The following is a 13,417-nucleotide window of genomic DNA, read 5'->3' on the forward strand; positions in this document are numbered from 1 at the left end:
GGCCCTCTAACTCAACATTTTTTTGTTTTGAAGATAAGAACGATTTGGTTTTCTTGGAAAAAACTGACATTTCTTTGTGTCAGAGGAAAGATTTCCTTATAATTGCTTATGAGCAGGTCCTGGTCTGAATATTCAAATAATTTATGAGCACAAAACCTATTTATTTGTTGTATTTTATTAATAATGGGCCAAACTTATCACTAGTACGTTCTCATGTATTGCCATTCACTTCTAAGTTGCTACATATGCTTACACAGCAGAGAATTAGGCCAGCTACAGTCAAATGCTTCATTACTAGTCAGGTCAGACAATAAATCAGGTCTTCTGTTTGCAAAATACTGCAATTTGTGTCTAATGACTGGAAGAATTGGTATATAAAGTAATTATCAAAACTGGAAAGCAATTATCTCCTAGATGTGCAAAACCTCATCTGAAATTTGAACTTCAAAAGAGAAAAAAGGATGGCAGGTGTAAAGGCTTTCTGCCTACCACTTCCTTCTCACACATACCAAGAGTTTTGGCATATTTTATACACAAGGACATTCCATTGCCCCAAGACTCCGAAGATTTCTGACACCTACCAACCACTCTGAATTTCCTCAGTGACTTTGTCAACTTTTATGCACAACCAGTTTGCTAAGTTACCATCCTTTCTGCATTGCTCATGACACATGTTGTCAAAAAGATAAGAAACATGATCCTATCTACAGCTTCTAATTAATACACAAGTGTTCTAAATAATTTGCCTAAAGTGTCAGTTTCAAAAAAAATCTAATTAGCTGTCTCCTCTCTGTATTTTAAGTGATGAGTCTACTGCACATATCTGCAGGTGACCTATTATTTCCCACAAAACAATCACAGCCCAAAGGAAGCCCCCAAAGACAAACCACACATGGGATGTCTAGTCCAGCTGTTTCAGAATTAGAACAAACACCCCAGACTGAGATTTTTTGACTGTGAAAGAGGTGAGCTTTCACAATTTTACCCAAGTTTGTTTCCCTCACATTCCCAGAAATCCCTTATTCACTGCTGAGATACAGCACACAAACTTCCAGAAAGAGGAGCCTTCCCTCATGGGAAGTTAGGTGTGGGATCAGAAGTTGGTTCATAACAGAGCCCTAGTTTCAATTTCAACACAAGTGTCTGTTTCTTATGAAATGACTAATATTAATCACCTAAAGCTAGTTGGCTGAAGTGGGGTAAGAACACTTAGATGTTTAAAAATATTTTTATTTTACAATCTCTTCTTTAGTTTGTACATCCGACAAAGAGCAGAGGATGCAGAAAGCTTGCTGAAAAATATGGATTACTGCCCTACCAGTGCAAGTCCAAAAAACAAAGCATGGGCTGCACATAAACTGGGTATCATATGCTCCTTTACAGTTATAAGGCAGTGTAATTTCTGGAGGTACTCATTAGACTATGTGGAATCAAGTTGCTGTCTGCAAGGTGCACCTTGCACGCCTCCTGTATTACTTACTATTTCGTTTCTGCTGAAGATGCTCCTTGGGGAAGACTCTTGCTCTGTTCATCAGAAGCCTTCAAAAGACATCAAAATGGGGAAAAGAAAAAAAGACAATTCACTCTAGGTCAATAGGAAAGTTCTTTGAATTATAGAATAACTATTAAAATGTCAGTATGGTTTTTTCACACAAGCACCAGTCTAGATTACATTTGAACTACCTGTTCTATAGATTTCTATTTTCTAGCATAGATTTCTATTTATTTCATTGCCTGAGTTGCAGCTTGCACTTCTGCACAAGCTTTGGGCCAATGCAGTGCTGGGAGAACTGAACAGTCTGTGAGCAGCTTTCAGACATGGATGTAGTGCTTCTGTGGCAGGATGAAGTTCTGGGATTTAAAAGTCAGAGAAAATGAAATTTTCAGCTCAGAGGAGGAGTGACTCCAAAACACTACAAGATGCAATCTTTAAGATAGTGATCTCTTGACAGTTTAAGTGCTGTGTGCCATAGAGTGTGGGGGTAAATAACAGTTTCTAATTTCTCAGAATTGTTTTGATGGGGGAATTACACATTCTTTGGAAATTCTAGCGGCCATGAAAATCTTTGTATAACCTTACTTAGGACAGTATGGAGAAAAAGCAATATTAGATTAAATACTCATAAAATATTCTAAGAGCATAATAAATAAAGTAACCTCTTACACTGCTATCTATTTGGTATACTTTTCTTTGCTCATTTGTTTAGAGTACAAGTAGTGATGAAAATTGACTATTTCTTCAAAAGAGCATTCTGAAAACTTAACAAATGAAAAGTTATATTTTAGTATGCAGTTAGATGTTTTCACTCTTTATCTTACTATTTGCAGTTAGATTTCTTTACTACATATTCTTCCTGAATCTTGCTAAATAAATATTCATGCTCAAGACAGGGGTGAGAGGAGGCACATATTTGATTGATATCCCAGAAGAATGAGATTTTGGCTGTGAAAATGTGATTAGATTGATCTCTCCCCATCCAGGAAAAAAAATGCATTTATAAATCAAAGTTACTATATAATTTGCTTACAGGTATCCAATGGAAAAACAATCCTCATTGTCAGTTATATATTTCCATTTATATTTTAAAAACTATTGATTCTGAGGGATGAGGAGAGTATTTCTCTGTGCTTCATTATTCCAGGTGACACATGACAAATTATGTTTTTCCATGAACTTTCATAGAGTCTCTTTCAGAGAAGACTCCTCCTTCAGTGCTCAGCTGTTAATCCAGTTTTTTTACTGGAAGAAATGCTATAGCAGAAGATGAAAAAAGTGCCTATGAGCATGTTAATCACGGAGTGATTGATGCTGCCATTACAAGGAAAGGTTAGACAGCATCCTCAGCAGTTTTCACCACTATTTACAACACGGTGCCAGTCATCCAAACTAAGGACTGATCAATGCACAGACTTCAAATTAATTTAATAAAAGTCCTCTGAATGTAATGGCAAGTCTGATAGCATTAATCTATTTTTATTTCCCCTCCCTCTTTCAGCACATTGCTGATGTCTGAAGACATCTGAAACTTATGAGACTTTAGAAAGAGATTGAGTCATTAGAGATTGTCCAAAGGAGGGCAGTGAAGATGGTGAAGGGTCTGGAGGGGAAACCACATGAGGAGCTGCTGAGGTCACTTGGTCTGCTCAGCCTGGAGGAGACTGAGGGGAGACCTCATTGCAGTCAGCAACTTCCTCATGAGGGGAAGAGAGAGGGGAGGCACTGATGTCTTCTCTCTGGTGCCAGTGACAGGACCAGAGGGAATGGCCTGAAGTTGTGTGAGAGGAGGTTTAGGTTGGTTATTAGGAATAGGTTCTTCATCCAGAGGGTGGCTGGGCACTGGAACAGCTCCCCAGGGAAGTGGTCACAGCACCAGCCTGACAGAGCTCAAGAAGTGCTTGAACAACACTCTCAGGTCCATGATGTGGCTCTTGAGGATGGTTCTGTGCAGGGCCAGGAGCTGGACTCGATGATCCTTGTGGGTCCCTTTAAACTTGACATATTCTGTGACTCATGGTCAGACTACCAAAGACAGCTTCTCGCTCTGGCTCCCTACACACATCCTTTCTCATACTGGCATCAGCCACTACGAAACCCACCTAAGAAAGCAGACAAAAAGGCAGTAGCCAATATAACAAAACAGGAAAAAATTTAAATTATCACCTCTACAATTTCTTCTGTGAAATAGTTTCACAGAATTCTTTCCTGCTGCATTGTTAACATGACTACATGTATCTTTACTGGAAAATATGTGAATTCTGGAATGTGGGTACACTACTAATGGAAGCACTATTGTGATATGAATTGAAAAAGACAAAATTTTTAGAACTTCTCTGAATGCACTTATCTTCATAAATTACTTGAAAGTAAATATATCCATTGAATCAAAGAGCAAGTAACTACTTCTACATACTATACCTTCTTTAATAATTTGTTTGATTTCCATATATCTTTTTTATTGTCACCTGTAAAAAATAATCACATCTGAATAGTAAAAAAAGAAAGAATTAAAGAAATTATCATTCTAATAAAATTATCTTCTTTCAAGTCCAGGATTGCATAGTTTATTTTTTTATGCTAATTTATTCAACAATTAGAAGGATCAGTATTAACTTATCAGTATTTTAGTTCCTTTAAGTGATTTAACTGATATAACTAAGCACTGCTTCTTTTTATTAGACAGTATAACAAAACTGTTCTGCAGCAATGTAGATCTTAAGTATACCAGGGCAGCGGGTGTCCCTTTCCATCTCCATTACTGATTTTATTAACATCAGTGTAATTGCTCTGAAGCAATAACCCATGACCAGAGTTTTACCAGTTACATTTCTTTCCAGTATTGAACACATGATTTTCTAGTTAGCTGAAGACAAACCTCCTTGTTCTCCAGCCCATCTTTTCCAGGTTAGTCCAACTATTTTCTTGAATAACACTTTTAAAACTAAACCAGCCAAGCTGCTACCTGATAAGTAATCTTTTGTGGTCATTTAAAAGGCCATAACTGAGTACTACTGTGGTCTGAAAATGCTTTCCTTTCCTTAGCTCTTCAAAGCTGTTGTGAGAAGCTCTCCTTCCACAAACACTAACAGAATTACCAATGTGCTGTTTCACTAAAGGCTTGCTGGAATTGCAAACTCATTAAGTGTTTTTCACTTGTAGTCTCAACCCAGCCAATGATTGCACAATTGCTCAGTGTACATATTGCAGTGGTGTCTGAAGTGGGTCACGGTCATGTCAAGCATTCAGAGATCATGTGGGGTGAAAAGCACAGAGCCAGTTGCAGTTCATCTCCCTTTCACTTTATCATGGACAATGAGTCAACAATACAGCAATGAATTGCAAAGAAAGAGCTGACAAATAGTCTTGTATAAGAGATATTTAAAACTAAAATAAACGGAAAGGGAATCAGGTACATTCTCAACAACCATATGCAACACCACACTCAATTCAGGTACTTAATTTGGGTGGCAGAAGGACGGTATTTAAGTCATAATACAGCTCTCATGTGCTATAAAGTTTAAATGTTATCAGACCACATCCCTATCTTTAGCAGGTACCCAAACTTTAGCAGGTTTCCTGCTATCACTCCTTGAGATCCCAACAAGTTTCCCTTTCTTCCAGTCATGCGACCAACACACAGTGTTAATGCCTCCAATCTCTTCTGAGACAGAAGCCGAGGTTTGCAAACCCTTCTGCCTTCTGTGTGGCTACCTGTGAGCAGACTTGGTTGTATCCAGTGGTATGTCCCCTTGCAACAATGCAGGACAGCCTTGCAAAATGAAAGGATTTACACAAGAATGTGGGGGGAAAAGAACTAAAGTAAAGATTTCATGTGCATCCATGGCTGTGAGTCCAAGTGCTCCCAAGTTTGGGGCCTCCTGGGTAGCTTTTCTTTCTAGCTGACAGCCTCCTCTTCAATTTTAACTCTGATCCAGGGGGTCACCATCCTGTTTCTGGCACCATAAGAAAATGCCAGTCACTAATATTCCATTAAATCTTCAAAGAAATTCTCTTCACGGTTACCTGCAATTAATCCGTTTCAGGCTAGAAACGCTTCCTATCCTTTATTTTTCACCTTCTTCATTTAGCAGAACTAAACTCCCCTGTCCACTCAATCACAGTGCAGAGAGAATAGAAAAAATGTCTCCCAAACATATTTAGCAAAAGTAACCCCCATATTCTGCACCAGTTAATAGGAATCTTTCCCGAGGAAAGACCTTATTTGATTTTGCATTGTACATTATGATGTCCTACCTATAAAGTTTAAAGCAAAGAAACAATGCCAACTCTTTTTTTTTCATATTTACTGCTATGCATTATCCATTAAGGCAGAAAAACTGCTCCACTTACCTTTTGCAGCAGGGCATACAAATTCCTTTATCAGACAAAATATGATAGGCCACTTTGGCTTTCCGATTCTCACTACCCCTCACAATAAATCCCACAACGTACTGCAGCCTTAAAAACCCTTTCACAATTCTGTTTTTCATGCATGAGGTGTAAGAATCACACAGAGAGAGGCCAAAGACATGATTCTGTGTAGGGGCCTCCTCATTTGTATGCAGCAGACCAGATTCCCACCAGCTTGTACCTAAATGTCGCTCCTAATACTTAGTTATCACAGGAAGATAGCCAAGGTGATTTATCTTAACCATGAAGGCAAAATATTACTATGTTTCATGAGCAAAAAGGCACATTTTGACCCACTTGTTTTGAAATAGATGAAACTATAAACATATATAATTTTTCAGCTGTTCTTTCATTTCAGCAAGCTATGTGTTGCTGCTAAGGACATCAGCACTTGAAAAAAAAAGGTTCTTTGGATACAGTCTCCTAGGAAAGTAGAATTTTTACAAGTGCAATTTCTTGTTTGCTGTCAATCAGGAAATGTCCATAGGTGGTTCATAAAATCTTTTTGAAATTGAGGGTTGCAAATTATGCTTATGAGCACTGTTGGACAGAACTTCTAGATCTCAAATTTTCACTGAACAAAGGGCCAAACTAACTCATAAAATTAATTTATTTTGCCATATCCTTATAAATAATAATCTGGTCATTACCTTACCAAAATTTTGAGGTCAGTGGCAAGAAATCTCTTTGTTCTCTGTACTGACCCCCTTCCTGGAGCCAAGAGACACGGAAACACACCTCAAGAAAATGTATCTCCAACTATTAACTCAACCATTGTCTTCAAAACCCAAAGTATGTTAACAAAAACTGCAAATAAAAAATATATATTAAAAGGCCTCCCTACCAACTACTAAAATTGAGAATAATTAGGAACTTTGAATAACACTATACAGTCTCACAGGAGCTGCAGATCAATGCAGTAAAATAGGTCCAAAAACCCAAAGTGAATTTTAAAGGAAGATCATAGTTTATCTGATACAAGGGCCTTCAAACCCTCCGTCTCTTTCAAGAGTCTGGCTCCTAGCAAGGAGGAAAACTTTCCCAAGCGAAGACAGCTTGGCTGAATTCACTATAGAGCTGCTGTGTCCTCACACAAACTTACCAACAACAGAATAGGCAACCAGCACTTCTTGTCTCTCATCACCATGACCTTCATCTGTCCACTTCCCCTCCTAGAGCCAAAATTGCCTTATTTGAGCCAATCAAAGGGATCAAAGGATTGTTTGGGCTGGAAAAAACTCTTGTAATCATCAAGACCTACCATTAACCCAGTTTTGCCAAATCCATCACTAAACCATGTCACCAAATACCACTCTACACATCTTTTAAATACCTCCAGGGATGGTGACTCCACCACTTCCCAAGGTTGTCTGTTCCAATGCTTGACCATCCTTTACAGAAGCAACTTGAGGCTATTTCCTCTTGTCCTGTCACTGTTACCTGGGAGAAGAGACCAACCCCCACCTGGCTACAAGTCTCAACTGTTGTAGAGAGTGATGAGATCCCATCCTCAGCCTCCTTTTCTCCACGCTAAACAACCCCAACTTCCTCAGCTGCTCCTCATCAGACTTGAGCTCCAGAATCTTCCCCAACTCCACTGCCCTTCTCTGGAGATGCTCCAATCATTTTGTTCTTATGGAGCATAAGCAATGCTACTTCACTCTATGTAGAAAGATTGCCATCAATGCTCAGACTTTGGAACATGGCTTGGTTACAGCAATGCATTGCTCACATCTTCATTTTACCTTTATATAGAAACAGCTCAACGGGGACAAAGGCAATTCCCTTTAATCCAGTCCATAAGCTGTCCGCTTTGTCATTGCCTTTTGTTGAGCAGCCATTCTGATTTTTATTGCAATCTTACAAAAAAGCATTTGCATGGATTTTTTCATACTTTTAACAGTAGTTCAGTCATTTAAATCCAAGGTAAAAGAAATCAGTGTTCCAGACTCCCAAAGGCCACCATGATTCACATGCAAAGTATGTCTGCCTATTTCACTAGTATTTCTAAGAATAGTTACTATCTGCCAATTTACACACAAATCCATCACCAATGGGGAGGTCATATGCCAACAGTTTATTTCTCTCCTGTCTTTAATTTAGATTTGTAACAGTATTTTTTTCACAGATAAATACAAGTTGGCAAAATACTGGTCATACTGCAAGGAGTTTCATTTTCCTTAGTGGAAAGTAGATGCCAAATTGTGATAGAATGCCAGGAGGCCATAAAAACAGAATTATAAGTCCACAGATATTCCATGGTAAGTTGACTAAATAATTTTTTTTTCCCCCGCCAGGGGGATTATAGCTGAATTGCTGCATCTGCAAAATCCAAAGTCCTTTGCTGCTACAAAATTATTTTCTGCTTGGGTCCAAGGTTTATGGTAGTTGGCTTCCAAGTCACAGAAAGCCATACATTATTTAGAAATCTTTCAGTATAAGTCTGCTATGAATACATTAACTGTTCTCTTACCTTCAGAACTCATTAGCAACAGGAGCAAGTCTTCTAATGCTATTTTCCACTATATACCCCTGCATATGCTGAACCTGCTGTGCCACTCAAAAGTGCTGTGTTTCCAATGCTAGCCTTATTTTAAACAGTGAATTTAAAAAACAAATTGACTATAGGGAAAAAAAATCTTTAAAAATACCCCCAAAGCATGTTGAGCCAGTAGATAGATATCCATTGGTCTTCGTGAACTCTGCCTAGATGCAGGGATTTATTGTCCAAACACTGCAGACTTTTTAGCCTTGCTTCTGAGGAAATGGAGAATTACAAAATCACATTGTATGGCATTTGTCAATCCTTCCTTCCTTAGCCACCCTTGAACCTCTTGGCCAGTTTTAAGCAACTTTGGCAGCTGGATTCAGGGAAGAAAGAGCTCTCAGAGGCAGAAGTCCTGACAGGTCATGTGAAAATTAGAGGCTGGGTAGATACAGAAGACAGAGAGGAGTATTTTGCCCACCCTGGGAGACAACAGTCTGTTGTCTGTCCCCACACACCTAACTCACATCAGCCACAGCCTGAGCTGATGTTTACCCACCAGGCTGGGAAAATAGAGCAAATAGGCATGCTGCAAGAGCTGAGAGGGATTAGAGGATGGAGGACACAAACCCACACAAACCCAAGTTCTCACACTGAGGCTGCTTGGTTTTTCATAACTCTTTTCATAGACAACATTGGTGAGTAGAAAACTTATGCTTTAATTTGTAAGGCAAACATGTCTATAATTATGAAGTAGTATACTCTGCCAGGCTGGTTATATGAAATAGGCAGAGTCTGGTCATATGGGGCCAAATAGTATAAACTGGAGTCATTCCACCAAATTCACTGGAAAAATGGCACTCTGCCCTGGAAAGGATCACAGACCTCATGGAAACCAAGGAACACTGGTGAGAAGCGAGACCAAGTTGGGATGGGGGCCTCCTTTCCCTGCAGATCCCAGCAGCGCAGCACCATGGCTTGCTTGTGAGCAGGCCGGATACTGTCCCTTCCTGGGCTCAGCAGCAACCCATTCAAAATCCCTCACCAGAGAGAGAGGCCACTGACATGTTATATTGGAGCAATTTAGACCAGAACTCTATGGGAATTCTTAATTGCTGTACTTCGGCTCTGCCTTTGTGTTTTGCTATGGACTGCACAGATAGGCAAGCTTTTATAATTGTAAGCACATTTTACATAGATATAGGCATATATACATTTCTCCTCAATGGTAAATTCAGTCTTAGGTACTGAGAAAGCAGAGTGCAGTGATCTGCTTTTAGCTGGTTAAGCAGTCTGAAGTGATCCAAGAAAGAGAAATCAAGAAAAATAGAACATTATTTCACTCTTCAATCAGTTTGCCTAGTTACAAGGCTCTTGCCAAACAAAAACGTAATATCTCTGCTAAAATTAGGATATTAGTTCTAATTACCAGGAACACAAAAATCTTAAAATTCTGAAGCTAAACTGATAATGTTGCTATGGAAATAAGCTTAATTACTACAGACCAGCCAACAAATTTCTCAATGCTGCTATCTTTATAAGCTACCTCCGCTCCTGAAAATTTGTGGTTTTTTCCTCCCCCAAATGGGAGTAAATATCTCTAGTGTTAACAGTAATTAAATTCAGACATTCCAAGTCTGAGGCTATTCTGAGAATTGCTTCACAGAGGCTAAAGCAAGAGAAACACAAAGCGCAGTGCTTCAGTGTAACCATTCCAAACAGTCAAAACCACATTTTTATCAATATACTAATTCAAACACACCAGGCAATGCAAATTCCCCCTGTACATAACAATGAATGCATGCATGCTCGTCCCACACTTTTTTCCCCCTCCCTCACACAGGAGGAAAATTTATGAGAAGGAGAGCCAGGCAGCAGAGGCTTTTCCTGCACTCCCCAGACTTTGGTTACCAGTTACTCCTTATGAATACGTAACTGTGCATATGGAGGCACACGTGCCTATGGATATATGCACGTGAATGTATGCACACAAGAAAAAGATCATTCATGAGCAGACTCTGGCATTTTGCTTTCCCACAGCAGGAAGCCCCACGCTCCAGCTCAGGGATGGGCAGCTGGCAGGGCAGAGGAAAGGCAGCAGGGCTGCAGTGTGACCATGACTCCATATGCTGGACACTGCAGGGTAAGGGCCCCAGAAGGGAAAAGCTGGGGATGGAGGGGGCAGAAGACAGGCAGGAGACCCTGGTCCAATCCAAGAATTGCCCAGCTGCAGGGGCTGAGACAGAGCTGGCCCTGCAGGTCTTGCATACCCCAATAAGAAGAACTCTACTCCCTGCCCCTTTCTGAAGGGACTTTAGCTCCCTGGGTGTGCCTATTCATCCTGCTGGAAAGACAGCCATGCCTACACCCAGCTGGGGCAGCGACACGTGATGAACATGCCCCACTGGCTACCAGCCCACAGGCTGCAAAATGCAGATAGTCAAAGTGAACTCCACAAACACTCAGTGGCTGAAAATCCTTCCTTTCCAGCATCTGGAGGTAGGCTGCAAATTTTCACTGATAGAAAAAGAACTCAAATTTATCAGATAAGTTGTAAGCTATAAGTCATGAATAATTTAAGCAGTCTTAATAAACAGCTGAAATCAGAAAACCCACAAGGAGAACATTTTACATTAACCCTTAACATTAACATTAACCCTTGTTGGGTTAACAACATTAACCATTAACATTAACCCTTGCTGGTGGCCTGCAATACAAACTAGCTTACATCCAATCTGACAAAAGTCACTCTGCTGACTTTAGTTTAATTACTCCTAATTTATACCAGTCTGAAAGCAAAATAATTTGTTTAACTTCCCAAAGGATAAAACTAGTGCTCAGTTCAGAAACGTTAGCTTTTTAAAAGATTCTTCATTCATATTATTTTCCAAAGATTTTCTTGAATCTGTTTAAAATCAATGCATGCTTGCCAAATTGTACACAGTAATAATTCAGAGATAATTGGTCTCAGAAAACCTTTACCAAAAATTGAAGTAAAAATCCCTCTAGAATTCTGACACTCTGAAACCACATTTAGACGACAGAAAATGTTTTCTAATTGGTTCAGAGTTGAGGAAACACATTTGCTAGTTACTACATATTTTTTCCTTGGTGAAACCATGGAAGGTACATCAGCCCAGAGGAACTTAAGCCCAGAGGAATGAACCAATTATCTGGTCTGACCTTTGTATATGAGGAGTTATTAAATTTCATTCATTAGCTCCCTAATTGAGCCATAAAAGTAGTGACTTACTTCCAGTTGGAATTTCAATGGTATCAGCTTTCAACTATTAGTCCTTGACAGTCCTTTCTTCACCAGTCTTTTACTGTCACTATCCCTTTATGGCTGAGTTTATATATGACATCAAGCCACCTCTCAGGCTTTCTTTGAGGTGTTCAGTGCCTGTAACTGTGTTTTCCTATTTCCATGGTTCCTTTCTGCACCTTTGGTTTTGATGTTCTTTTTAAAACAAGGATAAAAATTCTTCAAAGAAAGGCAAAAAACATCTATTTTTTTTTCTTCCCTGTAGTTTTTACACCCAGTGACTAAAATAAGCATTTGGCTATAACCTCACTGGAATGCTTCAGCTTTCCCCAAATATTTGAAGAGAGCAAAAGTAGCATCCCATAGAACTTGTTTCTGTAGCCAGGTGGATTGCTTCAGGCTAACTGGCTGCATTAAACATAAGCAATTCCTCTTCCTCTACCTTAGGCTTCCTAAAGGATACTCAATGTCTATCTGATGCAGAGGATAAGTTCTGCTGGAGACAATGTTGAGTATCCCATACAGACATGTGATTTGTATGATATGAAACAGACTCTGAAAATACATCTGCAGAGTTTAACTTCCTATTATTTTTAGCAGCACAACTGTTGACATCAGTGCAAAAAGCAGGTGCTGCTTTAAGAGTCCAGCAGCGTCAGCAGCCACCTGCACTGAGGTGTTTCTCAGCAGCAAATCCTCTCACTGGGTCCAGAGAGGCAGCATGCACTCCATGTGAAAGGAAGAAATACAGCTGATGTGCTCTTCATTACTTCAGCTGCTGCTCCTGGAGCAAGTCCTCAGGTCACACACAGCACCCTGCACTGCCTAAGTTGCTGCCTAAGGAGAGATGACCAGGAGGAAGAGGGATGGTGCACTAGCACAAGTGTCTGAAGAGGCAGAAGGCAGGTTTAAACCACACTGGGTGTCATGCAGAAATCTTCAGGTTAGCAGTTCACAAGCTACTTCTGGACTCTCCTCAGACACTGACTATCTTATAACCCATTAGTTTATTTCTAATTAGCACATAAATGCAGCTCTCCAGCCTACGGGCCTTGCTGTGGCAGGGACATCCAGGGTATCTGCAGCTGCAGCTATGGGAAAGCCCAGCCCTCTCACAGGTCTCACAGGGAATGTGCCCCAGTAAATAAGGGGCAGGAAAACCCATCCCTGAAGGAAGCAAATAACACCTGATCTCCCCCCAGGGCCAGCTGGGAGAAAGTCTGTAATGAGCTCTCCAAATGCTTCTGCTCACAAAGCTGTAAGGAAAAGACACTTTTCTCAGCAGTCACTAATATACTGAGCCAAACAGTGAGTCCTCCCTGCCAGCTTCTGAGACATATGTAAAGCAGTCTCCATAGTCTGCAAAGGTAAGTTTTGGCCAGGTGCATGACATGCACACCAGCTCGGGGGACAGGTCACAGGTGACAAGGCTGCAGCTGGTCAGGAAAACTCATGCTGGCCATGCCCCATCCCCACCAGCAGCCATCCTGCCCCACACCACAGTCTCAGACTTTTGCAGAATAAACTCTTCCAGCACAGGTAAGGGCACCCAGTACACACACCAATCAAATTTGAGTTATCCCCTGAAGCAAGAAGCATGTGATGTGCCTTCCCAGCAAGAAATCAGTCAGGTTTGAGCCCTGCATGCCTCTTTCAGATTTGTTTCTGCCAACACTGCCAGCCAGCCCTCAACTACTTACAGGGACCTCCTTCTCAGCCCCTGTTGCCACAAGAGCAGCAGCCACCCAGGCTGTGCACT

General features: G+C 40.4%; 1 protein-coding gene across 1 annotated transcript in view; it reads right to left on the minus strand.

The window, feature by feature from the left end:
* The window catches only part of MTUS2 (microtubule associated scaffold protein 2), a 256,506-nt gene that overhangs the window by 203,426 nt on the left and 39,663 nt on the right, over positions 1–13,417 (minus strand). Inside the window, exon 2 of the mRNA XM_031065999.1 lies at positions 1,481–1,539. The gene's annotated coding sequence lies outside the window, so the exon portion shown is untranslated. The remainder of the gene's footprint in view (positions 1–1,480; positions 1,540–13,417) is intronic.

Source organism: Geospiza fortis, unplaced genomic scaffold (genome assembly GCF_000277835.1).
Source record: "Geospiza fortis unplaced genomic scaffold, GeoFor_1.0 scaffold16, whole genome shotgun sequence".
Taxonomy (NCBI): Eukaryota; Metazoa; Chordata; class Aves; order Passeriformes; family Thraupidae; genus Geospiza; species Geospiza fortis.